The sequence below is a fragment of the Bemisia tabaci genome, chromosome 3 (genome assembly GCF_918797505.1).
Source record: "Bemisia tabaci chromosome 3, PGI_BMITA_v3".
In the NCBI taxonomy this organism is placed as follows: domain Eukaryota; kingdom Metazoa; phylum Arthropoda; class Insecta; order Hemiptera; family Aleyrodidae; genus Bemisia; species Bemisia tabaci.
In genome coordinates, this window is record NC_092795.1 from 984,688 (window position 1) to 993,070 (window position 8,383).

Here is an 8,383-nt window from a genome sequence, read left to right on the forward strand (position 1 = left end):
ATGCATTTGATCTCATGTCTTATTGTGAGATTTGATATGGAGTCCATTGGATTCATAGTTGTTTCTCAGGAGTATGTTTTACCCACGTGGCCTCGGGCACCCCACGAGTGCTTCCCATTCTTTCCCTGAAGAGAGACAAACAGACAATGGACAAGTGATGCAGTGATGCACCTCGTAACATCCCTCCGAGAGCATGGTGCGGGCGGGGGTTGCGATGGGAAAAGGATGAGTCGTGTTTTTTCACGCCTCGTCCGCATCACACTGCGCGAGGATCGGGAGAAAGCGGGGTCATGTGCGCGGGGCACCAGTTGCACCCTCGCGTCCCTACATGACGTCACAGGATGAGATTAGTCACTGGCGGAATCGCCACGGCGCACAGTGGATCGAGTCGGTGAGGGAGGTCGGACGAATTTTGGAAACTTTAAAAGCTTATAACTCCATTAAATCGGAACTTATACATTTTAAAAGTGGTTCCCTTGGTTCGCTCTTTCGCGCTTTTCTTTTAAAGGACCCGTTAAAACTGAAAATCAAGATTTGGAGTTTTAGTAAAAGAATGAATGTGCGACTTCTGTGATTGACTCGGTCGACTGTGCGGCGGCTCACTCCCCAATCCGAGGGCCCGGAGCCGGCCACGCGAGCGCCGAGCTATGCGGGCCCACTCTCGGCCTCTCTAAGATCGCAACGCACTCGATGGAGTAGCAATTGGAGCACGTGACGTGGGTGCCCGATTTGAGAATCGAAAAAATCCTCGCTCCCTTGACGGGACGACGTATCTCAATTCCCACAGGAGCCTCGAAAATCGCAGAGTTATACGGAGAAGAGGGTTCACGTCAAAATCCAGATACCTTCGGACCCACAGAATGTGCTCAGGGTGTCATGAAAAGTAAGAAAGACACGAAACGTTAGAAATTCTCGTGAGACGCTGTCAGAAATTTCACGGGCCCGTCAAACTTACCAATTTATATTTTTAAAACGTATTATTCAGGGGCTGGGTAATGCAACCCGCACCTAAAAAACCAATGGAGCCACTCTTAAACTTTTTTGTTTCATGTCTTGGAAAATATGAGCTTTCAAAGTTTCCAGATTTTGTGCGACTTCTTCTATTGACTCGATCCAGTATGCGGTAGAGTCCCCTTATACTGAGAGTCAAGACAATTTGAATCCATTTCTGATTGGTTCCCGTATTTTAGGCCTCCACAGTGTCACAAACGGGAATAAAGATTACATTTTCACCAATTGTAAAGATTATAATCTGGAATGGACCAGGGAATTACGGGTTCGGCAAGGAACAAACGGAATGAGAGGAGGAACGGAGAAAGGCATTTGAGAATGGGCCGATCAAAGATTACGAAAAACGTTCAATTTCTGTAATCTTTATTCCCGTTTGTGACATCCATGAGCCGAATTGTCTTGACTCTCAGTATAAAGGGACTCTAGTATGCGGCGGCGGCGGCGTCAAGGACGCGTGACGTCATGGACGCGTGACGTCATGGCTGCGGGTGACACCCTCATCCCTTCTTAGGTCGGGAGTTGGCTCCGTCCCTCGATGATGCGGTCTGGTGCCAGTAGGTCACGCGACGAAGCATCGCTACCCTCACGAAATAAAAGGGCGTATCTCAACTACTATGTGAGCCCTGTTTTACATGTAAACTCATGCATTATAGAGCTCACCCGGTTGAGATACATCCTTATACGTTGACGAGTGGTGCTCCTGCTCAGCGGCTCCGATTCCTCATCCGAGACCCTCGCTTTTATTCAAAGGCTTCTATCAGTTGCATTGCATTTTCCAATGAGGAACCACTATCTCTGGCGCTTCTTTAAAAGCGCCTTCCTCCATAGGGAAACCAATGGTATTTATGTTGCTTCTGAAATGAGTAAAAAATAGTGCTCCCTTATTGCAAAATGTGGTCCAGTTGTTTGTTTAGCGACGAGTCATTTTCCACGAGGTCGAGCGGATCCTCGCAAAAATCACTCATGAGTCGAGACAATTCCTTCAATTTTATGTAGGATATCAAAAGTGGCGGTAGCGACTCCCGCTCGAGGAAAACCAACTCATGGGCATCATCCTATAATTGCCTTATCACTGGAAAGAAAGTCGCTTGGATCTAGAGTACAGACTCTTAAAAACATTGACAAGAAAAAATACTCTTGATTCAATCGGCCTTTTTGCCTGAATCAAAAGGAAATCCGCCTAAATCGAGATGCTCGGCTCTCCGATTCAAGGAAAAATCTGATTGAATCAAGAGTATTTTTTCCTGTCAATGTTTTTAAGAGTTTGGACTCTAGATCCAAGCGCCTTTTTTTTCCAGTGATGGCCAAAAAGCGAGAACATGCTTCTCCTACCACGGGCCGTTCAAGTGTTACGTAACGCACTTAGGGGGGGAGGGGGGTTTAAGCCAGCGTTACAGTGCGTTATGAGGAGAAGAGGGGGTGTCAAGCCCAAGGTTACGCAACAAATCCGAGCCGGAAGGAAAAACTTTGAAAGAAACGTCCGAAAGATTGAAAATTCCGCCCTTCCCGAATGAATCTTTTCGGCGCGTGACCCAGCCGACGCGATGCATCGCGTTTCGCACTGTCGCACTTGCCCAACCCCTCACCCCATTTTTTCTCAGAGTTTTATTGATTTTTTTGAAATGGGGGGGGGGGGGGCTCAGGCCAGCGTTACGTAATTCAAAGGGCGGTGTGGGGCTGCGTTACGGATGGGTTTGCAAGGGCGGGGAGGGGGGTCGAAAATCTGGAAAAGTGCGTTAATTCTTGAACGGCTCCTTAAGTGCGGCGCGTTGATGTAATTATACCACTGTTTTAATTTTTCGAAGAAAATGAGGCAACCAAATAACTTAAAAGTCGTACAGAATTTTCTGCAGATCCAGAGAAAAAATCAGGAGAGTTTTCAAGAAATTACGTAGACTAGTTTTCTAAGGAAAAAATGAAGTAACGGCGCGGACGGAGATACGAGGTTTCGAACTTTGGCCATGGATATATTTCGGTTTTGAGTTCGGAAATCACGTCGAAACATTGTTAGGGCTATATTCGTAGCCATTCCTTCAACACATCTTTTCCTTGGAAGACCCCACATGATTGAAATTGTCATCGGGGAAGGTTTTAGGAGACCATTAAAAAAGGTAAATTTTTGTCCGCCGAGGATAATATTTAGCAGTATGACTTTATAAATGGATCCATGCAAGAGATTACAATCATTTACCTCTACGCGATGAACAAAAAACAGAATGAAAAATTACAGGATTTTAATAAACTTTAAGGTAGTTTGCGGACCTATCTCAATATTTATAAAACCCCTGATAAATTTTCTTTCATTCATGGTACTTTTCATAGTAATTAATCATTTAAATCCCTTGCAAGGATCCATTTCTAAAGTTCTACGGTTGGATAATCCTCGCGGTTTGCAAAAGTTGTCCTTTTCTATGATACTATGATAAGGATTTCCTAAAAACTCCCCTAATGAGATTATAAACAATGGGGGACCTCGGAGCGAGAAGGAGCTGTTTGAGGAACGGCTCTCAAAACGGCCCTTAATGAGGATGTAAAAGCATTTGGTGCCTTGGAAGGAAAGACGCTGCCTCGGTCTTTTGTACTGGATTTATGAGAAAGTCTCTAGATTTATTGTTATTGTTAGCATGGTTGTTTTCGTTGATGGAAAATATGAGTTGGTGGTGGATATGTTGCGGCATGAGCACCTGGTGGCGGAGTGCCGAGTGAAGCGTGCGAACTGGCGAGGGATGAAGGGCGAGTCGGATAGCCGAGCGGCACGCGACCCGTACATAGTTCTGCTTGCATACCCGCATCACCGCGCCGAATATCCCTAAATTCCCGGCCGCGCGCGCCCTCCCTTCAGAGCAACCCCCCTGTACCCTGTTGCCGAGTCTATTTCAGTAATTTATTCACCCGAGGATAGGCGAGGATAACCAGCCTTGTGTAGTTACCATTTCATTCGTCCCAGTTGTCCAACGTCCCAATCTTTAAATAAACAAATCACATTCCATCCCTTTCAAGTGCTTTTTTCCACTCTAGGCACCTTAAAATCCCTAAAATTGTGAAATTTCCATTTCTTTTTTAAAATTCTTTCTTGAAGATGACAATACTTAACCACCCGCAAGAGGAGCCAGAAAGTAAAAATTTAAATATGACAGAGAATCTGCGACGTCACATAGAGAGATGCGTCTCTGCATTGATCTTCAGTGCATTTTATGCGATGAATAATTTCTAATGTAACTCACTTGTAAAATTGACGACGCACTTTAGTTTTTAAGGGAATAACTAAAATTTGAGTGAATCGATTTGACTGTATTTTGGACGGAGCAGGAAACGAGTGCATCGCAATGTTAAGGAAATTTTGCGATTACCTCTTTGAACAAAAATGAATAAATCCAGATGCAAAAATGGCATTTGCGAGGAAATTAAGGAATATAATCGACATTTATCTGAAAGCGTAGGTAAAAAGTTTTATTTATTTTTTTTTTTTTGTTTCTCTGGATGGGTAAAACAAATTGCAATCAGCAATGTAGAAGTTCCGTTTTTATTCAAACATTAAAATTGAATATGGTATTTTAACAAGTTTAGGACAATTTTTGTTTTTCACCCCACATAGATTAGACAAAAATCAGTCATTAGCACCCCCAAATTTCTTAAAACTACTGTAATTGACGGAGACTGAAACTGGGTGTTTTCTTTACTTGCAGCAATGCTGACAATATTCATCATTAAAGAGCGCCTAATTGACCCGACTTTCTGAGCAAAATAAGGGACAACAGGAAAGTAGAAAATCAAACGACCTGGCAACAAGCGAAGGGTAGCAAATGAAGAGGTGTTGTCATTAAAGCGAGCGATAAAAAGAGGGTTTGATAGGATCAGCGCGATTATTGTTAACTTCACAGGGGTTGTAAAAACACCACCAATTTTGGTATCTTGATCTTCTCCCGTATAAAATACCACCTCTGCTGTGCTGTGAGAAATTTTTCAGCTCATTATTGGTTTTCTGGCCGACGAAGAGGAGAGGAAACACAAGTTGTTATCCTCCGCTAAAGTTTGGGGGTGAAACTCTCAGCTATTGGCAGCAAATAAGTGGGAAACCATACACGAAAGTTCGAAAATCAGCGCCTAATGACGAATCAACTAGATATAAAGCGATAACTGACGTCAATCAGCTTGTTTAAACTTGTCATTTGGATATTCTCTGTCATTTTGATAGCCTTCTTATTTTCAACCCCGTCGACCTATCACAATCCAATTTTACTTTCACAGCTTCTTCCATCTTAGGTTTCTCTGATTTTCATATCTTTTTATTCACATGAAAGAAGTTTTAAAATTCCGGCGGAGAGTTTTGAAAAACATGTTTGCAATAGTGTTATCATCAAAGGCATTCTAAAACTATTGACAAGATTTAAAAACACTGCTGATTCACAGGGTGCTCTCTTGGCCAAGCGAAGGCTCTAATAATTCATCATACAAGCTGAGTTTGCACAAAGTGAAGATGCAAAGATAAAGCCCGATGGATCACATTCTCAGAATTCCCTCTGCTAAAAGTCAAAATGGGAGGGGTTGTCCTTGGCTCCCTCCTGCGGTGCCGAAACCTGCCCTGATCCTGATCCCACCTCTCGGCCACTCAATCGCTACCCTTTCATCCGTTCTCTTGACGGTGAGATCGGCGTGCCCACTTGTCATTGATGTTTTCGTTGTTTTGTGAATGGTTACATGTTTACTCATTATAGTGACACGCCCCCATGCTGAGCGCTCATAGCGCTAATCGTGAGAGCTTTACGCATATTTCCCATTCATGAATTTTACTTTCACACACTCAAGGTGACTGAGTCGCGTGCGGGATTTGTGTGCGCAGACATGATGGAGAACTCAAGAGCAAAAGTGCGCTTCATGAATAAATTGATCGATTGTCAATGTGGCTCATTCCGTCCCAATATTCTCTTCCCTTTCCAGCTTTTCTCGCCAAGACTCATTCTTCATCAACACTACTTTCAAATAAACCACTCTCATCCGTGCCCATAGAGTAAAAGCTGGTACGTGTACAATGACTTTTGTGACGTAATTTATGGACGGTCCCTTGCCGGGGTCATTAGTTAGGTAAAAAAAGGGGGACGCATATAAGGGGACCATAGATATGGTCCCCAGCTTGAACAGGTAGAATTTGAATTGGACTGCATTTTGCAATTTGGAGCTATAAATTCTGTCTCATCTGAAAAACACGTATGTGCATAGGGAAACTAATGGCACACACGTTGTTTTTAAACCGGGCCAGAATTTATAGTTCCAAATTGCAAAATGCAGTCCAATTATGGCTTTACACAGGAATCAGGGGCGCCAGTCGGACAGATGTGCATTTTTCAAGCATTTCACTCCACGCACCTTAAAACGCTTCGAAATGATGGAGTTACTTTTTTTCTTTCATTGAATCACCAAAAAATCCCCGTGATTAATAAACCGGGAAAATGGCATATGTACCAGCTTTTATTCTCAATGCTCAAGAAATAGATTTTTGTAAGAGTATTGCCTGAATTATGAGTCTTTGTGAGAGAAAACGCAGAAAACAGACAGAGAAACCGACTTCACATTTACATTTGAAGTAGTATTACAGTTAAAACATGGCTATATACTTTTTATGGGAAAATTAATGAGATCACCGGATAGTCCTAGTGTACAAAGAAGTCTGGGAAAGCTGCTGTGTGATTTGTATCTACTTTTCTTTCTCGGTGGAACAGCTCATAAAATAATATATCAATCCGTAAAAATGTGAAACCTACATTATTCATACTAGGGGGCCCTGCCCCCTGACCGCTACGCGGCCCAACCCCCGGGAGAGCGCCTCGCGCTCTCAGGCCCGCTTCGCGGGCTCTATACGCCTATGTATAGGCAAAATGTTCTTCCATTTTAATACACCATTTTGTGTTCGAGCTGCATCGATTTCAAAATTTTTGACGTAACACTCAGATTTGTAAATAATGATGGTGTAATGTAATATTTTTAAATACTTATTTAAAAAAAAAAAAAAAAAAAAAAAAAAAAAAAAAAAAGATTTCGACCGTTAAGAGTTAATAATATTTGGTCCGACCTGACGCGACGCAGTGCTTGCCTTCTCACTTTGTATCTGCTGTAAATATTAATTGAAATTCAGCAGTCAAGTAAATTGACCAATTCCGTAAATCGAAGCCGGAAGAACGCAAGAAAAATTGAGTTAAACCTTATACCTTGGACCTTGAACCTTGAACCTTGAACCCTGAGCGATGTACCGTTCCTCAACTCTTCGAATGAGGAGCCCTTCACGAGCTTTTCCATTGTTTTATTGTTTATTCGAGTCACTCAGGTAGAATCCCACACCTTGACGTTTCCAGCGAAAACGACATATCTCTCACGCTATTAACATTGGACTTAAGTGACATGAGCTTTAAAAGCTCTACAACATTAAAAGTTCGGGGTTTCATAATTTTTTGCACATCTACATCTACTACAGATGACATACATGTAAAGATCATCCTTATCGGTCCGGCAGTTCGTCAGAAATAGTGCTTCCAAGATTTTGCTCGTAGCTGTATAATATAGACAAGTTCAAAATTTGCACTTAAAAGAATCGCGCCGAAGTTGTGAAGAACATGATTTCAAGAATGCTATGTCAAAAATTCGTGAACATGCACTTATGGGTAAAAAAAAGTAGTTGACGCATTACGTATTTCTCTTATGCAAAAAACTCCGTGGTATTTCTTTTTTGGCCTATTTAACTACTTTCGTACAGGGTTTTTTTTTATTTCATTTCTTTTTATATTAAACTAAGTAATGGTAAATTATTCTTGAATAATTTGTGCGTTACTAAAATTTTTAGTGCCTTTCCGTAGCTAAATATATACAACACAGTCAAACGCTCAAAAAAATTTCTCTCTCACCATGCGTACTCCCTATACTGATAGATTAATAAGACTAAATCCAAGAGGAAGCCTCATCAATTTGATAGGAACTCTAACTATTTCGAAATTAAATGTCTTAAATCCTTCACTTAAAATTTAATGGCTCATAAAAGGAAAATGGGTAATTTGACTGCACTAAACTAGTTTAAAAAAAACCATCACTGCATTTTCACAGAGTATTTTCCCTCTCCTTTTGAACGCACGTCATTATTATTTCAGCACGACGCTAAACTGAAACTGTCGTTAAACTTAGCGGGAATCAAGTCAGTGGGTTAGCACACATTTTTCTGTACTGATTTTTCTTGATAATTTTTACTTGATTTCTTCGTAACTTAATTTTAAGTGACAAAAAGTTCGCATAGAGGCTTCCTGCTATTTGATTTAATGACTTGAATAACTGAAAATTCATGAAACAGAAATGGGTTTGTTTTTATCAATTTAATTAGGAGTATATTTTG